At 46.7% G+C, this 21,925-nt stretch overlaps 1 long non-coding RNA gene across 1 annotated transcript; it reads left to right on the top strand.

Annotated features, from left to right (window-relative positions):
* The first annotated feature begins 245 nt into the window (after positions 1-245).
* On the top strand, positions 246-7,146 carry LOC127924956 (uncharacterized). Its single transcript, XR_008119412.1, has 3 exons — positions 246-366; positions 5,834-6,361; positions 6,437-7,146. It is a non-coding gene; the product is annotated as an uncharacterized LOC127924956 (long non-coding RNA).
* The last annotated feature ends 14,779 nt before the right edge of the window (positions 7,147-21,925 follow it).

The following is a 21,925-nucleotide window of genomic DNA, read 5'->3' as shown; positions in this document are numbered from 1 at the left end:
CTGAAGTACTAACACTAATTGCTAATTGCCTAGAAGAGGTGAAGATCACACCTCCCTGCACTAATTGCTGATTGCCTAGGAGAGGTGAAACCACTCCCCCTCCAATACACCCACTAATTACCAACACATGTCACAAATTGCCCCGCCCCTTGATCTTGGTTGATGTGTCAACAACTGCCTGCAAGTTATGATCAGTCAGCTGTTCACACACCAAGTAGACCACTGGGAAGACAGGCAGCACTTAAAGTAGATGGACCAAGCTATCATAAAGACAGGACTAGACCACAACAGATACAGACATCACTTCTGGAGATACCAGGAGTCCTCTAGCTATAGAATGAAGCACTATTGTTGCGTTGTCCCTGAGTGAGCATCAAACATAATGTTTTCTCCTTAAATGCAAGTATATTTCCGAGCAATTTCAATGTATATTCATTGTTGCATTGTCAGAGATCCAACAAAATGTATGTGATTGTAAAGGGGTGTTTTATCCTCTTTTGAAAAATAAATCTCTTCAAAGTTGAAATAAATAGACTTGGGGAGGATATGAAAGCCAGTTGTGGTTTGAATTAGCCTAAATTGAGATGGGAACAGAACTGAGAGGTGGAGAGCGAGAGAGAGTGAGAATTCCACAGCCCACATTGAGTTAGTGAGTTCACAGAGGAAAGCTTCTCTCACATTCATCTGAAACACAAAGGCGTAGAGAGGGAGGCCTCTGTCGGAGCTGCTGTTATGAGATATGTTTGTTTGGTAAAACGCATTAACATCTTGGCACCATTTTAGTTCTGTTTCTCTCCCTCTCTCCTTCTGCCTTTAAAAAAAAAAGACCAAGTGACAGACCAGGAAATATCTAATTACAACATGATGTGGAGGTCTGAGCTGAGTCCGGGATTACTGTAGACTGACTGGGGGTATGAGCTGAGTCAGGGATTACTGTAGACTGACTGGGGGTATGAGCTGAGTCAGGGATTACTGTAGACTGACTGGGGGTATGAGCTGAGTCGGGGATTACTGTAGACTGAGCTGAATCAGTGATTACTGTAGACTGGCTGAAGGTCTGATCTGAGTCAGGGATTACTGTAGACTGACTGGGGGTATGAGCTGAGTCAGGGACTGACTGGGGTACACTGAGCTGAGTCAGGGATTACTGTAGACTGACTGGGGGTCTGAGCTGAGTCAGGGATTACTGTAGACTGAAGGTCTGAATCAGGGATTACTGTAGACTGGCTGAAGGTCTGATCTGAGTCAGGGATTACTGTAGACTGACTGGGGGTATGAGCTGAGTCAGGGATTACTGTAGACTGATCTGAATCAGTGATTACTGTAGACTGGCTGAAGGTCTGATCTGAGTCAGGGATTACTGTAGACTGACTGGGGGTATGAGCTGAGTCAGGGATTACTGTAGACTGATCTGAATCAGTGATTACTGTAGACTGGCTGAAGGTCTGATCTGAGTCAGGGATTACTGTAGACTGGCTGAAGGTTTGATCTGAGTCAGGGATTACTGTAGACTGACTGGGGGTATGAGCTGAGTCAGGGATTACTGTACACTGATCTGAATCAGGGATTACTGTAGACTGGCTGAAGGTCTGATCTGAGTCAGGGATTACTGTAGACTGACTGGGGGTATGAGCTGAGTCAGGGATTACTGTACACTGATCTGAATCAGGGATTACTGTAGACTGGCTGAAGGTCTGATCTGAGTCAGGGATTACTGTAGACTGGCTGAAGGTCTGATCTGAGTCAGGGATTACTGTAGACTGACTGGGGGTATGAGCTGAGTCAGGGATTACTGTAGACTGGCTGAAGGTCTGATCTGAGTCAGGGATTACTGTAGACTGGCTGAAGGTCTGATCTGAGTCAGGGATTACTGTAGACTGGCTGAAGGTCTGATCTGAGTCAGGGATTACTGTAGACTGGCTGAAGGTCTGATCTGAGTCAGGGATTACTGTAGACTGACTGGGGTATGAGCTGAGTCAGGGATTACTGTACACTGATCTGAATCAGGGATTACTGTAGACTGGCTGAAGGTCTGATCTGAGTCAGGGATTATTACTGTAGACTGACTGGGGGTATGAGCTGAGTCAGGGATTACTGTGACTGACTGGGGGTATGAGCTGAGTCAGGGATTACTGTAGACTGGCTGAAGGTCTGATCTGAGTCAGGGATTACTGTAGACTGGCTGAAGGTCTGATCTGAGTCAGGGATTACTGTAGACTGGCTGAAGGTCTGATCTGAGACAGGGATTACTGTAGACTGGCTGAAGGTCTGATCTGAGTCAGGGATTACTGTAGACTGACTGGGGGTCTGAGTCAGGGATTACTGTACACAGATCTGAATCAGGGATTACTGTAGACTGGCTGAAGGTCTGATCTGAGTCAGGGATTACTGTAGACTGACTGGGGGTATGAGCTGAGTCAGGGATTACTGTAGACTGATCTGAATCAGGGATTACTGTAGACTGGCTGAAGGTCTGATCTGAGTCAGGGATTACTGTAGACTGGCTGAAGGTCTGATCTGAGTCAGGGATTACTGTAGACTGACTGGGGGTATGAGCTGAGTCAGGGATTACTGTAGACTGGCTGAAGGTCTGATCTGAGTCAGGGATTACTGTAGACTGGCTGGAGGTCTGAGCTGAGTCAGGGATTACTGTAGACTGACTGGGGGTATGAGCTGAGTCAGGGATTACTGTAGACTGACTGGGGGTATGAGCTGAGTCAGGGATTACTGTAGACTGACTGGGGGTCTGAGCTGAATCAGGGATTACTGTAGACTGACCACTGACAGTCATAGGGTTACATGCATCTGAAACGTCACCCTATTCCTATATAGTGCACCATTTTAGACCAGAGCCCTATTCCCACATATAGTGCACCATTTTAGACCAGAGTCCTATTCCCTATATAGTGCACCATTTTAGACCAGAGCCCTATTCCCTATATAGTGCACCATTTTAGACCAGAGCCCTATTCCCTATATAGTGCACCATTTCAGACCAGAGCCCTATTCCCTATATAGTGCACCATTTTAGACCAGAGCCCTATTCCCTTTATAGTGCACTATTTTAGACCAGAGTCCTATTCCCTATATAGTGCACTATTTTAGACCAGAGCCCTATTCCCTATATAGTGCACTATTTCAGACCAGAGCCCTGTTCCCTATATAGTGCACCATTTTAGACCAAAGCCCTATTCCCTATATAGTGCACCATTTCAGACCAAAGCCCTATTCCCTATATAGTGCACCATTTCAGACCAGAGCTCTATAGGGAATAGGTTGCCATTTGGGACGGAGACAAAGTCACATCATTGGTTCTCTTCCCCTGGGGGAAGATGATGACCCAGATATTCCTGTCAGACATTTTATGATTGTCTCACACGCCCCGTGTGGCACCGCGCAATAAGGCACCACAGAAGAAGAGACACTTCCTCTCACTCAGATAGTGGAGGTAAAGCAGCTGGTTACAGGTTACGCCTGCCTTGTGTGGCACCACACATTAAGGCACCACAGAAGAAGAGCCACTTCCTCTCACTCAGATAGTGGAGGTGAAGCAGCTGGTTACAGGTTACGCCTGCCCTGTGTGGCACCACACAATAAGGCACCACAGAAGAAGAGCCACTTCCTCTCACTCAGATAGAGGAGGTAAAGCAGCTGGTTACAGGTTACGCCTGCCTTGTGTGGCACCACACAATAAGGCACCACAGAAGAAGAGCCACTTCCTCTCACTCAGATAGTGGAGGTAAAGCAGCTGGTTACAGGTTACGCCTGCCCTGTGTGGCACCACACAATAAGGCACCACAGAAGAAGAGCCACTTCCTCTCACTCAGATAGTGGAGGTAAAGCAGCTGGTTACAGGTTACGCCTGCCCTGTGTGGCACCACACAATAAGGCACCACAGAAGAAGAGCCACTTCCTCTCACTCAGATAGAGGAGGTAAAGCAGCTGGTTACAGGTTACGCCTGCCCTGTGTGGCACCACACAATAAGGCACCACAGAAGAAGAGCCACTTCCTCTCACTCAGATAGTGGAGGTGAAGCAGCTGGTTACAGGTTACGCCTGCCCTGTGTGGCACCACACAATAAGGCACCACAGAAGAAGAGCCACTTCCTCTCACTCAGATAGTGGAGGTAAAGCAGCTGGTTACAGGTTACGCCTGCCTTCGCCTCATATGGATACGAGGGGGAAACTTTTTGAATTGCTTCACTTTTCTGCCTTTGATCATCTAGATTTCCTGTTTTCAGATTGCATGCAAGATCAAATCCCCGAGCTGACAAGGTACAAAGCTGTGGTTCAGCCCCTGAACAAGGCAGTTAACTCACTGTTCCCAGGTTACGCCTGCTGTCATTAAAAATAAGAATTTGTTCTAAACTGACTTATCTACTTAAATAAAGGTCAAATATTTAAAAAATATCCACAATGGCACTCTGTTCACTACATTTGACCAGGGCCCATCATATTCCCTACATATGAGCACTACATTGACCAGGGCCCATCATATTCCCTACATAAGAGCACTACATTGACCAGAGCCCATCATATTCCCTACCTAAGAGCACTACATTTGACCAGGGCCCATTATATTCCCTACATAAGAGCACTACATTGACCAGGGCCCATCATATTCCCTACCTAAGAGCACTACATTTGACCAGGGCCCAACATAAGAGCACTACATTTGACCAGGGCCCAACATATTCCCTACATAAGAGCACTACATTTGACCAGGGCCCATCATATTCCCTACATAAGAGTACGACATTTGACCAGGGCCCAACATAATCCCTACATAAGAGCACTACATTTGACCAGGGCCCAACATAAGAGCACTACATTTGACCAGGGCCCATCATAATCCCTACATAAGAGCACTACATTTGACCAGGGCCCATCATATTCCCTACCTAAGAGCACTACATTTGACCAGGGCCCAACATAAGAGCACTACATTTGACCAGGGCCCAACATATTCCCTACATAAGAGCACTACATTTGACCAGGGCCCATCATATTCCCTACATAAGAGTACGACATTTGACCAGGGCCCAACATAATCCCTACATAAGAGCACTACATTTGACCAGGGCCCAACATAAGAGCACTACATTTGACCAGGGCCCATCATAATCCCTACATAAGAGCACTACATTTGACCAGGGCCCAACATAAGAGCACTACATTTGACCAGGGCCCATCATATTCCCTACATAAGAGCACTACATTTGACCAGGGCCCAACATAAGAGCACTACATTTGACCAGGGCCCATCATATTCCCTACATAAGAGCACTACATTTCACCAGGGCCCATCATATTCCCTACATAAGAGCACTACATTTGACCAGGGCCCAACATAATCCCTACATAAGAGCACTACATTTGACCAGGGCCCAACATAAGAGCACTACATTTGACCAGGGCCCATCATATTCCCAACATAAGAGCACTACATTTCACAGGGGCCCATCATATTCCCTACATAAGAGCACTACATTTGACCAGGGCCCATCATATTCCCTACATAAGAGCACTACATTTGACCAGGGCCCAACATAAGAGCACTACATTTGACCAGGGCCCAACATAAGAGCACTACATTTGACCAGGGCCCATCATATTCCCTACATAAGAGCACTAGATTGACAAGGGCCCATCATATTCCCTACGTAAGAGCACTATATTGACCAGGCCCCATCATATTCCCTACGTAAGAGCACTACATTTGACCAGGGCCCTTAGTGCTCTGATCAAAAGCCCAATAGTCTGGTCAAATGTAGTCTACTAAGTAAGGAATGGGGTTCCAGTATAGCCACTGTCTCTGCCTGTCTGTCCTCAGGTGCTTAGCTGTCCTGCTTTGTGCCACATGAAACCCATGCCTTGGTCTCGCCTCAGTCCACCAGTGCCAGCATCCGTCCACCAGTGCCTGCCTTGATCCAGCCTCTGTCCAGCCTTGGTCCAGCGAACGGTCCAGCCTCAGTCCAGTCTTGGTCCAGCCTCGGTCCAGCAATGGTTCAGCCTCGGTCCAGCCTCGGTCCAGCCTCGGTCCACCAGTGCCAGCCTCGGTCCACCAGTGCCAGCCTCGGTCCACCAGTGCCAGCCTCAGTCCAGCCTTGGTCCACTAGTGCCTCCCTCGTTCCAGCCTCGGTCCACCAGTGCCAGACTCAGTCCAGCCTTGGTCCAGCCTCGGTCCACTAGTGCCAGTCACAGAACACACACACAAACACACCGTCCTAACGAGAGGTGTGTGTGTGACTGGTTGAGGGTTTTTCAACTAGCGGGTATATTCTGGGCTCCGTTGTGGACAGTTGAGAACCCTGACTGCTACAGGTACGTTGTGGACAGTTGAGAACCCTGACTGCTACAGGTACGTTGTGGACAGTTGAGAACCCTGACTGCTACAGGCCACGTTGTGGACAGTTGAGAACCCTGACTGCTACAGGTACGTTGTGGACAGTTGAGAACCCTGACTGCTACAGGTACGTTGTGGACAGTTGAGAACCCTGACTGCTACAGGTACGTTGTGGACAGTTGAGAACCCTGACTGCTACAGGTACGTTGTGCCAAACTGGATCAGAATGTTCCAGATGTTGGAACATTGATGCGGGGACTTGCTTCCATTCAGCCACAAACTGGATCAGAATGTTCCAGATGTTGGAACATTGATGCGGGGACTTGCTTCCATTCAGCCACAAACTGGATCAGAATGTTCCCAGATGTTGGAACATTGATGCGGGGACTTGCTTCCATTCAGCCACAAACTGGATCAGAATGTTCCAGATGTTGGAACATTGATGCGGGGACTTGCTTCCATTCAGCCACAAACTGGATCAGAATGTTCCCAGATGTTGGAACATTGATGCGGGGACTTGCTTCCATTCAGCCACAAACTGGATCAGAATGTTCCAGATGTTGGAACATTGATGCGGGGACTTGCTTCCATTCAGCCACAAACTGGATCAGAATGTTCCAGATGTTGGAACATTGATGCGGGGACTTGCTTCCATTCAGCCACAAACTGGATCAGAATGTTCCAGATGTTGGAACATTGATGCGGGGACTTGCTTCCATTCAGCCACAAACTGGATCAGAACATCTGTTGCTTTCTCAGTCAGTTTCTCAGCCTCAAATCATTTTGCGTCAATCAGCGTATTCCAGTTCAGAATAAAAATTATTCCATTTATTTTAATTAACAGCAACTGTTTTTCCCTCCCACATCTTCATCTGTAATGTTACTTAGGGTTGCACTCTCCGTAGCTCGATAGCTTTCTTTGGCTAACGTTAGCTAGCTATTGGCTGTGTACAAGGGGATTGTTTGAAAGAGAAAATCACGTCGACTACTATGAGAGATGGTACTCCCTTATTTCGGCTGATGAGAAAAAGGTCTTTGCTAGTTGACTTACTCTTCCACTGTGGAAGCACTGTTTCCTGAAGGATTGTGCCTGTTCTAAAATAACTCCCTGTGTTTACTGTCATGCTCTGGATGTTTGGGTCAGGAACTGTCATTTTCATTTGTTGGTTTTGAGAGACTCATTACTAAGCACATCCCTGCACAAAATACACATTGTGAGCGCTCCTCGTTATTTCTCAAAGTTTGTATTAAAACCAAGAGAGAGAAACTCATCGCTGTATTTGCGTTTTATGACAATCGAACTCGGTCAGAACTTGTGCTTGAGTTTGAGTCCATTGGATGACGGCGGCGAGAGACAATGACAAGCCAAGTGGCTGACAGCGGCATCATCTGCTGCTGAACAACAGCACTGCGGTGTGTGTGGGTCGCGGAGTGATCTTCAAGAAAACTGACAGGGAAAAAAAGATCTGGTTAAACCCCGAAGAACACGGGCATCTTCCTCCCACTCGCACAGCTGCCAAACTGAGCAGAGACACCCCTGCTAAGCAGAGAGAGTGCACTGAACAGAGAGTGCAGTTGCAACTTGGCCAAAATCTATTCCAGGGAATTATTGAAATAATAATGAATGTAGTCTTGACACGTCGCCACCCACCATTAACAGGTCAGCGACCCACTTTGGGGCGTAAGAATGTGGACACCTGCTCTCGAACATTTCATTCCAAAATCATGGGTTTTAATATAAGAGTTGGTCCCCCCCCTTTGCTGCTATAATAGCCTATACTCTTAGGCTGAAGGCTTTCCACTAGATGTTGGAACATTGCTGCTATAATAGCCTATACTCTTAGGCTGAAGGCTTTGTTGGAACACTGCTGCTACTAGATTGTTGGAACATTGATGCGGGGACTTGCTTCCATTCAGCCACAAGAGCATTAGTGAGGTTGGGCACTGATGTTGAGTGAAAAGGCCTGGCTCACAGTCGGCGTTCCAATTCATCCCAAAGGTGTTTGATGAGGTTGAGGTCGGGGCTCTGTGCATGCCAGTCAAGTTCTTCCACACCGATTTCAAAATACTATTTTTGCATGGACCTTGCTTTGTGCACAAGGGCATTGTCATGCTGAAACAGGAAAGGGCCTTCCCCAAACTGTTGCCACAAAGTTGGAAGCACAGAATGTTATTGTATGCTGTAGCATTAAGATTTCCCTTTACTGGAACTAAGGGGCCCAGCCTGAACCATGAAAAATATCACTAAACCATTATTACTTCAACAAAACCTTACAGTTGGAACTATGCATTTAGGCAGGTAGCGTTCTCCTGGCATTCGCCAAACCCAGATTCGTCCGTCCGACTGCCAGATGGTGTAGTGTGATTCATCCCTCCAGAGAACACGTTTCCACTGCTATAGAGTCCAATGGCGGTGAGCTTTACACCCCTCCAGCTGACGCTTGGCATGGTGATCTTAGGCTTGTGTGCGGCTGCTCGGCCATGGAAACCCATTTCTTGAAGCTCCCGACGAACAGTTCTTGTGGTGACGCTGTTTCCAGTTTCCAGAGGCAGTTTGGAACCCGGGTAGTGAGTGTTGCAAACGAGGACAGACAATTTTTACACGCTGCGGTTCCCCTTTCTGTGAGCTTGTGTAGCCTACCACTTTGTGACTGAGCCGTTGTTGCTCCTAGACGTTTCCACTTCACAATAACAGCACTTACAGTTGACAGAGGGCGGCTCTAGCAGAGAAGAAATTTGATGAACTGACTTGTTGGAAAGGTGATCCTATGACGCCGCCACGTTGAAAGTCACTGAGCTCTTCAGTAAGGCCATTCTACTGCCCATGTTTGTCTATGGAGATTGCATGGCTGTATGCTCGATTTTATACACCTGTCAGCGACAGGTGTGGCTGAAATAGCCGAATCCACCCTTTTTCAAGGGGTGTCCACATACTTTGGTATACATATAATCTCTACAAGCGGTTTATAAATTGATATCAAGTGTTTCCTGGTATTCATATTTTATTTGTGGTAAACAGGTCATTGTGATTTTGTCCAGGCCATTGCTCCTCGGTGACGTTACAGCAGCTATGTATTCCTGTGTCTTTAGAAATGCCAAGCCATTCCTATGTTTTCCCCCAGAAGCCCTGAACTAAAACCGTCCCAACAGTTCAAAGTGTGGTTTTCACATTAACACAGCACATTTCTCTATACACCCCAAAGACAACTGCTACTATGCTTCCCAAATGGCACCCTATTCCCTATGTAGTGCACTACTGCTACTTGGCTAATTAAAAGGAAACCCAAGGCATACAGTAGATTACATTATAGTGTACTTTACAGTTCAACTCAGCTGTGGCCCGGTGGGGACTATAACTAGCTGAGACCATTAGTGAGTGCAGGCCGCTCAGATTTAAATTGTACTTCCTAAATGGCACCCTATTCCCTATGTAGTGCACTACTTTTGCCCAGAACCCTTTGGGACACAGAGAATACTTGAACTTGCTGTTAGTTCTCAAGGCTGCTGTCAGATCTCGATGAGAACACAGACTGAAAGACTGGAATAAGAGCAATCATCATGTTCATTATTACCAGCTGGACATTGGACCCCATGCAGCTACAGGTCAGAAACAAAGGGTACACTAGTGTATGTGTCCTTTATGGGCAATGGGGTCTGAGCACCACATTTTATATTTTAAACACCAAATAAGTGTGTGTGTGTGTGTGTGTGTGTGTGTGTGTGTGTGTGTGTGTGGATGGATGATATGGCTATGTGTGTGTGTGTGTGTATGCAATGCATCCATCCTAGAACACCTTACAGCCATATCATCCATCCTAACAGAGCACATTACAGCCATATCATCCATCCATCCTAACAGAACACATTACAGCCATATCATCCATCCTATCAGAACACCTTACAGCCATATCATCCATCCATCCTAACAGAACACCTTACAGCCATATCATCCATCCCTAACAGAACACCTTACAGCCATACATCCATATCAGAACACATCAGCCATATCATCCATCCTAACAGAACACCTTACAGCCATATCATCCATCCATCCTAACAGAACACCTTACAGCCATATCATCCATCCATCCTAACAGAACACCTTACAGCCATATCATCCATCCATCCTAACAGAACACCCATTACAGCCATATCCATCCATCCTAACAGAACACCTTACAGCCATATCATCCATCCATCCTAACAGAACACATTACAGCCATATCATCCATCCATCCTATCAGCATCCATCCATCTTAATAGAATACATAACAGAACACCTTACAGCCATATCATCCATCCATCCTAACAGAACACCTTACAGCCATATCATCCATCCATCCTAACAGAACACATTACAGCCATATCATCCATCCTAACAGAACACATTACAGCCATATCATCCATCCTAACAGAACACATTACAGCCATATCATCCATCCTAACAGAACACATTACAGCCATATCATCCATCCATCCTAACAGAACACATTACAGCCATATCATCCATCCATCCTAACAGAACACCTTACAGCCATATCATCCATCCATCCTAACAGAACACCTTACAGCCATATCATCCATCCATCCTAACAGAACACATTACAGCCATATCATCCATCCATCCTAACAGAACACCTTACAGCCATATCATCCATCCATCCTAACAGAACACCTTACAGCCATATCATCCATCCATCCTAACAGAACACCTTACAGCCATATCATCCATCCATCCTAACAGAACACCTTACAGCCATATCATCCATCCTAACAGAACACATTACAGCCATATCATCCATCCATCCTAACAGAACACATTACAGCCATATCATCCATCCATCCTAACAGAACACCTTACAGCCATATCATCCATCCATCCTAACAGAACACATTACAGCCATATCATCCATCCATCCTAACAGAACACCTTACAGCCATATCATCCATCCATCCTAACAGAACACATTACAGCCATATCATCCATCCATCAGACAGAACACCTTACAGCCATATCATCCATCCATCCTAACAGAACACATTACAGCCATATCATCCATCCATCCTAACAGAACACCTTACATCCATATCATCCATCCTAACAGAACACCTTACAGCCATATCATCCATCCATCCTAACAGAACACATTACATCCATATCATCCATCCTAACAGAACACCTTACAGCCATATCATCATCCATCCTAACAGAACACATTACAGACCATATCATCCATCCCTAACAGAACTCCTTACAGCCATATCATCCATCCATGAAGACCTAACAGAACACATTACAGCCATATCATCCATCCATCCTAACAGAACACATTACATCCATATCATCCATCCATCCTAACAGAACACATTACAGCCATATCATCCATCCATCCCTAACAGAACACCTTACAGCCATATCATCCATCAACAGAACACCTTACTTTAGCCATATCATCCATCCTAACAGAACCCATTACAGCCATATCATCCATCCATCCTAACAGAACACCTTAACAGCCATATCATCCATCCATCCTAACAGAACACAACAGCCATCCCATCCATCCTAACAGAACACCTTACAGCCATGTCATCCATCCATCCTAACAGAACACCTTACAGCCATATCATCCATCCATCCTAACAGAACACATTACATCCATATCATCCATCCTCTCTAACAGAACACCTTACAGCCATATCATCCATCCATCCTAACAGAACACCTTACACCCATATCATCCATCCATCCTAACAGAACACCTTACAATATCATCCATCCTAACAGAACACATTACTGAAGACCATATCATCCATCCTAACAGAACACCTTACAGCCATATCATCCAAACATCCTAACAGAACACCTGAAGACCATATCATCATCCCTGGGAACACCTTACAGCCATATCATCCATCCTAACAGAACACCTTACAGCCATATCAACCATCCATCTAACAGAACACCTGACAGCCATATCATCCATCCATCTCTAACAGAACACTACAGAAGACATCCAAACACTCCTAACAGAACACTACTGAAGACCTATCACATCCCTAACAGAACACCTTACAGCCATATCATCCAAACATCCCTAACAGAACACATTACAGCACCATAAAGAACACATCCCTGGATCCATCCTCTAACTGAAGACCTTAACACTCCATATCATCCATCTAACAGAACACATTACAGCCATATCATCCATCCATCAGAACAGAACACTACTTACAAGACCATATAATCCATCCATCTAACAGAACACATTACAGCCATATCATCCATCCTAACAGAACTCTACTACAGACCATATCAATCCATCCTCCTAACAGAACACTTACAAGACCATATCATCCATCCCCTAACAGAACTCATTACAGCCATATCATCCATCCTAACAGAACACCTTACAGACCACAAGACTATCATCCATCCATCCTAACAGAAGACCTAAATCATCCATCTAAGACCATAAGCACTCATTCATCCTAACAGAACACTCCCTGGAGCCATATCCCATCCATCCTAACAGAAGACCTAACAGCCATATCATCCATCCATCCTAACAGAACACCTTACAGCCATATCATCCATCCATCCTAACAGAACACCTTACAGCCATATCCATCCATCCTAACAGAACACCTTACAGCCATATCATCCATCCTAACAGAAGACCTTAAACCCATCCATCCTAACAGAACACTATTACAGCCTATCATCCATCCCTGAACACCTTACAGCCTATCATCATCCATCCTAACAGAACACTTACAAGACCATATCATCCATCCTCTAACAGAACACATTACAGCCATATCATCATCCTAACAGAACACATTACAGCCATATCATCCATGGATCCTAACAGAAGACCTAAACAGCCATATCATCCATCCATCCTAACAGAACACTTACAGCCATATCATCCATCCATCCTAACAGAAGACCTTAAGCATATCATCCATCCATCCTAACAGAACACCTTAACAGCCATATCATCCATCCATCCTAACAGAACACCTTACAGCCACTATAGAACTCCATCCATCCTAACAGAAGACCTAAACACTCCATCCTAACAGAACACATTACAGCCATATCATCCATCCTAACAGAACACATTACAGCCATATCATCCATCCTAACAGAACACCTTACAGCCATATCATCCATCCTAACAGAACACCTACAGCCATATCACATCCTAACAGAACATATTAAGACCTAAATCCATCCTAACAGAACAGCTTACAGCCATGTCATCCATCCATCCTAACAGAACACATTAAGCCATATCATCCATCCTAACAGAACCCTTACAGCCATATCATCCATCCATCTCCCTGGAGAACTCAGTGAAGACCTAAACACTCCATCCATCTAACAGAAGACTCAAGCCTATCATCCTGGATCCATCCTAACTGAAGACCTTAAGCCATATCATCCTCCTGGGAGAACCCTTACAAGACCTAAACCCTCCATGGAGGACACTACTGAAGACCATGTCACCCCATCCCTAACAGAACTCTACTAAGACCTAAACACTCCATCCATCCTAACAGAAGACCTTAACAGCCATATCATCCATCCATCCTAACAGAAGACCTTAACAGCCATGAGGATCCATCCTAACAGAAGACCTTAATCACTCCCGATCATCCATCCTAACAGAAGACCTCTAAGACCATATCATCCATCCATCCTCACCTTAAGACCATATCACTCCATCCATCCTAACAGAAGACCTTAACACTCCTGAAAACACCATATCATCCATCTAACAGAACACATTACTGAAGAACACATTACAGCCATATCATCCATCCTGGAAGAACTAAACACTCCAGAACCATATCAAGACCAAACCCATCCTAACAGAACACCTTACAGATGTCATCCATCCATCTAACAGAACACTGAAGCCATATCATCCATGATCCTAACAGAACACCTAACAGCCATATCATCCATCTGAAGACCTAAACAGAAGAACATTACAGAAGACCATATCATCCATCCTAACAGAAGACATTACATCCCTATCATCCATCCTAACAGAACACATTAAGACCTATCATCCATCCTAACAGAACACTATGACAGAAGACCTATTTCATCCATACTAACAAACTCTTTGATGAAGACTGAAGACCTTAAACACTCCCTGAGGATCTAAACAAGACTTCTTGTCACTCCAGGGACTCTACTGGAAGACCTAAACACCCTGAGGACTCTAACAGAAGACCTAACTATGGACCTAAACACTCCCTGGAACAAGACCTAACACTCCATCTCTACAAGACTGAAGACCTAAACACTCCTGGAGGACTTCCCTACAAGACCCATCCCAGGAGGACTCTCTCTAACAGAAGACCTAAACACTCCTCCTCCTCCCTAAACCTCCTAAAGACCTCCTCCTGGAGGACTCTTACTGAAGACCTAAACACTCCCTGGAGGACCTCTACTGAAGACCTAAACACCTGATCCATCCGTCTAGACTGAACCCTAGAATGTCTACTCAAGACCTAAACCCTCCTGGAGACCTAAGACCTAAACCCTGGAGGACTCTACTAAGACAGGACACTCCCTGGAGGACTCTACTGAAGACCTAAACACTCCCTGGAGGACTCTAATAGAAGACCTACTGATAGACCTAAACAGAACCCTGGAGGACTCTACTGAAGACTGAAGACCACATCCCTGGAGAACTCTAAGCCTACTGAAGACCTAAACACTCCTGGAGACTCTGCCCTAAACACTCCCTAACAGAAGACCTAAACAGCCCTGATCCATCCATCCTAACAGAAGACCTAAACAGAAGACCTAAACATATCATCCATCCTGAAGCAGAAACACCTACAGAAGACCTAAACACTCCTAACAGAACCCTGACCTAAACACTCCCTGGAGAACTCTACTGAAGACCTAAACACCCTGGAGAGACCTAACACTCCCTGGATGACTCTATGAAGACCTGGAACACTCCCTGGAGGACTCTACTGAAGACCTAAACACTCCCTGGAAAACTCTACTGAAGACCTAAACACTCCCTGGAGAATCTCTACTGAAGACCTAAACACTCCCTGGAGGACCGTCTACTGAAGACCTAAGACACTCCCTGGAGGACTCTACTGAAGACCTAAACACTCCTGGAGGACTCTACTGAAGACCTAAACACTCCCTGATCTAGAAGACCTAAACAGAAGACTACTGAAGACCTAAACACTCCTGGAGGACTCTACTGAAGACCTAAACACTCCTGGAGGACTATCTAAGACTGAAGACCTAAACCTCCTGGAGGACTCTACTGAAGACCTAAACACTCCCTGGATGACTCTACTGAAGACTAAACACTCCTGAAGACTCTGGAGGACTCTATAAGACCTAAACACTCCTGGAGGACTCTACTGAAGACCTAAACACTCCTGGATGACTCTAACTGAAGACCTAAACACTCCTGGGAGGACTCTACTGACCTAATACCCTGGAGAACACATATAGACTCTAAAACCCTCCCTGAGGACTCTACTGAAGACCTAAACACTCCCTGGATGACTACTGAAGACCTAAACACTCCCTGGAGGACTCTACTGAAGACCTAAACACTCCCTGGAGGACTCTACTGAAGACCTAAACACTCCCTGGAGGACACTCCCTAACGGAACTCTACTGAGAAGACTACTGAAGACCTAAACACTCCCCTGGAGGACTCTACTGAAGACCTAAACACCTCCCTGGAGGACTCTACTGAAGACCTAAACCTCCCTGGAGGACTCTACTGAAGACCTAAACACTCCCTGAGGACTCTACTGAAGACCTAAACACTCCCTGGAGAACTCTACTGAAGACCTAAACACTCCCTCAAGACCTCCTGGGAGGACTCTACTGAAGACCCAAACACTCCCTGGAGGACTCTACTGAAGACCTAAACACTCCCTGGAGGACCTACTGAAGACCTAAACCCTCCCTGGAGAACTCCATCCTAAGAACACTTACAAACCCTCCCTAAGAACTCTGGAAAGACCTAAACACTCTCTGGAGGACTCTACTGAAGACCTAAACACTCCCTGGAGAACTCTACTGAAGACCTAAACACTCCCTGGAGGACTCTACTGAAGACCTAACACTCCCTGGAGAACTCTACTGAAGACTGAAGACCTATCTCAAACTCCCTGGAGGACTCTACTGAAGACCTAAACCCTCCCTGGAGAACTCTACTGAAGACTGAGACCTAAACTCCTCCCTGGAGGACTCTACTGAAGACCTAAACACTCCCTAGAACTCTACTGAAGACCCCTGGAGAACTCTACTGAAGACCTAAACACTCCCTGGAGGACCCTACTGAAGACCTAACACTCCCTGAGGACTCTACTGAAGACTAAACACTCTGGGAGAACTCTACTGAAGACCTAAACACTCCCTGGAGGACTCTACTGAAGACCTAAACACCCTGAGGACTCTACTGAAGACCTAAACACTCCCTGGAGAACTCTACTACTGAAGACCTAAAGAAGACACACTCCTCCTGGAGGTCTCTAAACACTCCCTGGAGAACTCTACTGAAGCTGAAGACCCTGGAGACAAAGACCTACACTCCCTGGAGAACTCTACTGAAGACCTCACTCCCTGGAGGACTCCATCTACTGAAGACCTAAACACCTCCTGGAGGACTCTACTGAAGACCTAAACACTCCCTGGACAACTCTAAACACTCCCTGGAGGACTCTACTGAAGACCTAAACACTCCCTGGAGAACTCTACTGAAGACCTAAACACTCCCTGGAGGAACTGAAGACCAAAACACTCCCTGGAGGACTCTACTGAAGACTAAACACTCCCTGGAGGACTCTACTGAAGACCTAAACACTCCCTGAGGAGACCTAAACACTCCCTGACTCTACTGAAGACCTAAACACTCCCTGGAGGACTCTACTGAAGACCTAAACACTCCCTGGAGGACTCTACTGAAGACCTAAACACTCCTGGAGAAATGACTCTACTGAAGACCTAAACACTCCCTGGAGAACTCTACTGAAGACCTCTACAAGACCATAGGACTCTCTCTGAAGACCTAAACACTCCCTGGATGACTCTACTGAAGACCTAAACACTCCTGGAGGACTCTACTGAAGACCTAAACCTCCCTGGATGACTCTACTGAAGACCTAAACCCTCCCTGGAGAACACTCTACTGAAGACCTAAACACTCCTGGATCTCTAAGAGAAGACCTAAACACTCCCAGGACCTCTAACAGAAGACCTAAACACTCCCTAGGACTCTACTGAAGACCTGAAGAAACACTCCCCGGAGGACACTATTAAGACCTAAACATCCCCTGGAGGACTCTACTGAAGACCTATCACTCCATCCTCTACTCCCTAAACACTCCCTGGAGGACTCTACTGAAGACCTAAACCCTCCCTGGAGGACTCTACTGAAGAACCATAAGACTAATCCATCCCCAGGACTGAAGACCTAAACAGACCTAAAAAGCAGAGTCCTTCATTCCTGGAGGACTCTACTGAAGACCTAAACACTCCCTGGAGGACTGACCTAAACAGACCTAAACACTCCTGGAGACTCTACTGAAGACCTGAAGCACTCCTGGAGGACTCTACTGAAGACCTAAACACTCCCTGAGGAAACTCTACTGAAGACCTAAACCTCCCCAGGGTGGAAACTGAAGACCTAAACCTCCCTGGAGGACTCTACTGAAGACCTAAACCTCCCTGGAGGACTCTGACTGAAGACCTAAACACCCTGACACTCCCTACTGGAACACTCCCTGGACTCTACTGAAGACCTGAAGACTCCTTGGACACTGGAGGACTCTACTGAAGACCTAAACACTCCCTGAAGACCTACTCTACTGAAGACCTAAACTACTGAAGACTCACTCCTGGAGGACTCTACTGAAGACCTAAACCCTCACTCCTTGGAGGACTCTACTGAAGACCTAAACACCTCCCTGGAGGACTCTACTGAAGACCTAAACACTCCCTGGAGGGACCTAAACACTCCCTGGACTGAAGACCTAAACACTCCCTGGAGAAGACTCTACTGAAGACCTAAACACTCCCTGAGGACTCTAGTGACTGAAGACCTAAACACTCCTGGAGGACTCTACTGAAGACCTAAACCACTGACCCTGGAGGACTCTACTGAAGACCTAAACTGAAGACTGAAGACCTAAACACTCCCTGAGACTGGAAGACCTAAACACTCCCTGACTCTACTGAAGACCTAAACACTCCCTGGAGACCTACTCTACTGAAGACCTAAACACTCCCTGAGGACTCTACTGAAGACCTAAACACTCCCTGAGGACTCTACTGAAGACCTAAACACTCCTGACCCAACTAAGACTGAAGACTGAAGAGAACCTAAACCCTCCCTGGAGGACTGAAGACCTAAACACTCCCTGAGGACTCCTACTGAAGACTGAAGACCTAAACTCCCTGGAGAAGACCTACTCTACTGAAGACCTAAACACTCTCTGGAGGACTCTACTGAAGACCTAAACACTCCCTGGAGAACTCTGGAAGACCTAAACCCTCCCTAAACACTGGAGGACTCTACTGAAGACCTAAACACTCCCTGGAGGACTCTACTGAAGACCTAAACCCCTCCCTGAACTCCTAAACACTCCCTGGACTGAAGACCTAAACCTAAACTCCCTGGAGACTCTACTGAAGACCTAAACCCTCCCCTGAGGACTCTACTGAAGACCTAAACACTCCCTGGAGGACTCTACTGAAGACCTAAACACTCCCTGGAGGACTCTACTGAAGACCTAAACACTCCCTGGAGGACTCTACTGAAGACCTAAACACTCCCTAGAGACTCTACTGAAGACCTAAACCCTCCCTGGAGGACTCTACTGACTCTCCCTGGACTGAAGACCTAAACACTCCCTGGAGGACTCTACTGAAGACCTAAACACTCCCTGGAGGACTCTACTGAAGACCTAAACACTCCCTGGAGGACTCTACTGAAGACCTAAACCCTCCCTGGAGGACTCTACTGAAGACCTAAACCCTCCCTGGAGGACTCTACTGAAGACCTAAACCCTCCCTGGAGGACTCTACTGAAGACCTAAACCCTCCCTGGAACACTGAAGACCTAAACACTGGAGAACTCCTGAATACCTAAACACTCTACTGAAGACCTAAACCCCTGGAGAACTCTACTGAAGACCTAAACACTCTCTACTGAAGACCTAAAACTCCCTGGAGAACTCTACTGAAGACCTAAACACTCCCTGGAGGACTCTACTGAAGACCTAAACCCTCACTGGAGAACTCTACTGAAGACTGAAGACCTAAACCCTCCCTGGAGGACTCTACTGAAGACCTAAACACCTCCCTGGAGGACTCTACTGAAGACCTAAACACTCCCTGGAGAACTCTACTGAAGACCTAAACCTCCCTGGAGAACTCTACTGAAGACTGAAGACCTAAACACTCCCTGGAGGTCACTCCCTCCCTGGAGAACTCTACTGAAGACCTAAACACTCCCTGGAGGACTCTACTGAAGACCTAAACACCTCCCTGGAGGACTCTACTGAAGACCTAAACCTCCCTGGAGGACTCTCTGAAGACCTAAACCTCCCTGAGGACTCTACTGAAGACCTACTCTACTGAAGACCTAAACCTCCCTGGAGGACTGAAGACCTAAACCTCCCTGGAGGACTACTGAAGACCAACACTCCCTGGAGGACTCTACTGAAGACCTAAACACTCCCTGGAGGACTCTACTGAAGACCTAAACACTCCCTGGAGGACTCTCCCTACTGAAGACCTAAACCTCCCTGGAGGACTCTACTGAAGACCTAAACACTCCCTGGAGGACCTCTACTGAAGACCTAAACACTCCCTGGAGGACTCTACTGAAGACCTAAGACCTCCCTGGAGGACTCTACGGAAGAAACTACTGAAGACCCACTGGAGGACTCTACTGAAGACCTAAACACTCCCTGGAGGACTCTACTGAAGACCTAAACACTCCCTGGAGGACTCTACTGAAGACCTAAACCCTAAACACTCCCTGGAGGACTCTACTGAAGACCTAAACACTCCCTGGAGGACTCTACTGAAGACCTAAACACTCCCTGGAGGACTCTGAAGACCTAAACTCCCTGAAGACTGAAGACCTAAACACTCCCTGGAGGACTCTACTGAAGACCTAAACACTCCCTGGAGGACTCTACTGAAGACCTAAACACTCCCTGGAGGACTCTACTGAAGACCTAAACCTCCCTGGAGGACTCTACTGAAGACCTAAACCCTCCCTGAAGACCTCCCTCCCTGGAGAACTCTACTGAAGACTCTACTGAAGACCTAAACACTCCCTGGAGGACTCTACTGAAGACCTAAACACTCCCTGGAGGACTCTACTGAAGACCTAAACCCTCCCTGGAGGACTCTACTGAAGACCCTAAACACTCCCTGGAGGACTCTACTGAAGACCTAAACACTCCCTGGAGGACTCTACTGAAGACCTAAACACTCCCTGGAAGACTCCCTGGAAGAAGACCTAAACACTCCCTGGAGGACTCTACTGAAGACCTAAACACTCCCTGGAGGACTCTACTGAAGACCTAAACACTCCCTGGAGGACTCTACTGAAGACCTAAACCCTCCCTGGAGGACTCTACTGAAGACCTAAACCCTCCCTGGAGGACTCTACTGAAGACCTAAACCCTCCCTGGAGGACTCTACTGAAGACCTAAACCCTCCCTGGAAACTCTACTGAAGACCTAAACACTCCCTGGAGGACTCTACTGAAGACCTAAACCCTCCCTGGAGGACTCTACTGAAGACCTAAACACTCCCTGGAGGACTCTACTGAAGACCTAAACTCCCTGGAGACTCTACTGAAGACCTAAACCCTCCCTGGAGGACTGGAAGACCTAAACACTCCCTGGAGGACTCTACTGAAGACCTAAACACTCCCTGGAGGACTCTACTGAAGACCTGGGAACAAACTCCCTGGAGGACTCTACTGAAGACCTAAACACTCCCTGGAGAACTCTACTGAAGACCTAAACCCTCCCTGGAGGACTCTACTGAAGACCTAAACACCTCCCCTGGAGGACTCTACTAAGACTGAAGACCTAAACACTCCCTGGAGGACTCTACTGAAGACCTAAACCTCCCTGGAGGACTCTACTGAAGACCTAAACACTCCCTGGAGGACTCTACTGAAGACCTAAACCTCCCTGGAGGACTCTACTGAAGACCTAAACACTCCCTGGAGGACTCTACTGAAGACTGAAGACCTAAACCTCCCTGGAGGACTCTAAGACTGAAGACCCTAAACACTCCCTGGAGGACTCTACTGAAGACCACTCCCTGGAAACTCTACTGACCTAAACCCTCCCTGGAGGACTCTACTGAAGACCCCTGGAGGACTCTACTACTGAAGACTCTAAACACTCCCTGGAGACTCTACTGAAGACCTAAACACTCCCTGGAGGACTCTACTGAAGACCTAAACCCTCCCTGAGAACCTGAAGACCTACTCCCTGGAGAACTCTACTGAAGACCTAAACCCTCCCTGGAGGACC

This window comes from Oncorhynchus keta, unplaced genomic scaffold (genome assembly GCF_023373465.1).
Source record: "Oncorhynchus keta strain PuntledgeMale-10-30-2019 unplaced genomic scaffold, Oket_V2 Un_contig_4818_pilon_pilon, whole genome shotgun sequence".
NCBI lineage: Eukaryota > Metazoa > Chordata > Actinopteri > Salmoniformes > Salmonidae > Oncorhynchus > Oncorhynchus keta.
This window is presented reverse-complemented; position numbering and strand designations above follow the sequence as displayed.